The sequence below is a fragment of the Grammomys surdaster genome, unplaced genomic scaffold, assembly GCF_004785775.1.
Source record: "Grammomys surdaster isolate TR1022 unplaced genomic scaffold, NIH_TR_1.0 264, whole genome shotgun sequence".
Lineage (NCBI taxonomy): Eukaryota > Metazoa > Chordata > Mammalia > Rodentia > Muridae > Grammomys > Grammomys surdaster.
This window is the reverse complement of record NW_021604705.1, coordinates 2,466,993-2,468,812: the sequence shown is the minus strand read 5'-3', so window position 1 is coordinate 2,468,812 and position 1,820 is coordinate 2,466,993. Positions and strand designations below refer to the sequence as shown.

The 1,820-nt window shown below is 44.8% G+C and overlaps 1 protein-coding gene across 2 annotated transcripts in view; it reads right to left on the bottom strand.

The window, feature by feature from the left end:
• Abcb1 (ATP binding cassette subfamily B member 1) overlaps window positions 1–1,820 on the bottom strand; it is a 144,806-nt gene that overhangs the window by 9,448 nt on the left and 133,538 nt on the right. The gene's annotated exons all lie outside the window — the stretch shown is intronic.

The following is a 1,820-nucleotide window of genomic DNA, read 5'->3' as shown; positions in this document are numbered from 1 at the left end:
TCTCTCTCTCTCTCTCTCTCTCTCTCTGTGCGTGCGTGCGTGCGTGCCTGTCATCTGTGTATATATGTGCTTCTTTACTTTTAATATCTCAAGTTTGGTAGGAGTTGACACATCACCCACCTCTTAGCTGTCTCATCAGAAAGTTTTTTAAAAGAACTGTTCTATTCCTTGCTAAACATAAGACCTTTTTCCAAAGCATGGCCTTTTGGAGACCTCTGAACTGAATCTGTCTAGGCACACATGTGGAAGGTCAGACATTCAGAAACCTGCTGAATATGGCATTTAAGATGCCTAAGATGACAGAGACTCTCAAATCCTAGCACTGACTCTACCAAGATCTCCAAGAAGATACGGACAAACAAGAAAGGATTCCACCTAGATCGTAGTGCGATAACTTCTGAGAAAGACTGCTCTGTTGCCTTGCCCACTGCTAAAACCCAGCCTGAACTGTGGACAAACAGGATACCTAACATGCCTCACATTGCTTAAGACAAGGAAAGGTCAGTCTTCCAAGTTCTCCTCCACAGGAAGGCCTCTCAGATTTGCTGGGCATGGCAGCTGAAGACTGAGCCTGCCCTGGGACCTGTGTCCTCAACTAAGCCATCAACAGCAAAGGAACCTAGTAGGGTGGCTATCTAGTCATGGGTAAGTCTGTCATTTTAATTAATAGATAGGCCATTTAGATTACAGTATACCCTTCTCAGATCTCTGAGGAGCTTGAAGACTAAACTAGTGAAAGAAGTAACGTTGTCTTAAGGAACGCATCTTACAGTGAGGGTATGAGAACTTCTAAGAAAGCATTTGAGGATCTAGAAAGGCGCTTGAGGTTGGTAACTACAAGTTATGAAGGTTAGAGAACATGAAAAAAAAAACCTTGGCTGATGATAGGAACGTGATTTAAGGTATATAGGAGAAATTTAAGAAATGCTTCAGATGGATGGTGTTTGAGGTTGGTAAGCGCAGGGATTTATCTTTTTGTAAACTTAAAAAGATTCTTATAAGTTTCTAGATCCACTCAAATCCAGGTCAAATGAAACTACAGATAAGTGCTCTCAACCAACAGCCTGTTTCCCTCCCCACTTCCTATCCCTAAGGGTGGGACCCATTCCCCTTTCCCTGGTCCTGGATTGCCCTCCCCTACTTCTCCAACTACCAAAACTATGAGTCTATAAGTTTCAAATGTACACCTAGGAAAAATATTTTTCTCTCTAAACTCCTTAATTTTATCTTCTACCCCTAACATACATCTTTCCCAGCATCCAGCCAAGTCCAGATATTTCCTCAGAACCTGCATCCAGGACAGCACCAAAAAAGTTACCCCCAGGTGCTTCAGCCCAGCCTCGATGATTGCTTCAACTGTGCTTGCACACTCCTACCCCCAGATGGTCCCACAACCTGGACAGCAATGAAACAACCAGCTCTTCTCAGACTGGGCCAGCATTCCAGCTTTTGCGCCCCTCCCCCCCCCCCCCCCCCCGTAAATGATGCTCCAATGTCAGCAGGATGTTGACCTTTATTTATTTATTTTTATTTTCAACAAAAGGCTGGAATATTTGATTTTGGACCCTGGGGACAAGGGCCTGAGATGTGTATTTTAATACCAATGCAGACCTGGCCTCCAAGTTCTCCAGGCATACCTCAGGCCCTACCTGTATACCCCACCCCCAACTCTGAACTTTCCAGCTCAGGTTCTGGGCTGTCCCTCTCCCAATGGCTCTTTGATATATATTACCTAGGCATTCTATCTGTCTCTCTCTCTCTCTCTCGCTCTCAGTCCCTCTGTCTCTGTCTCTCTGCCTGTCTCTCTCTCTCTCTCTGTG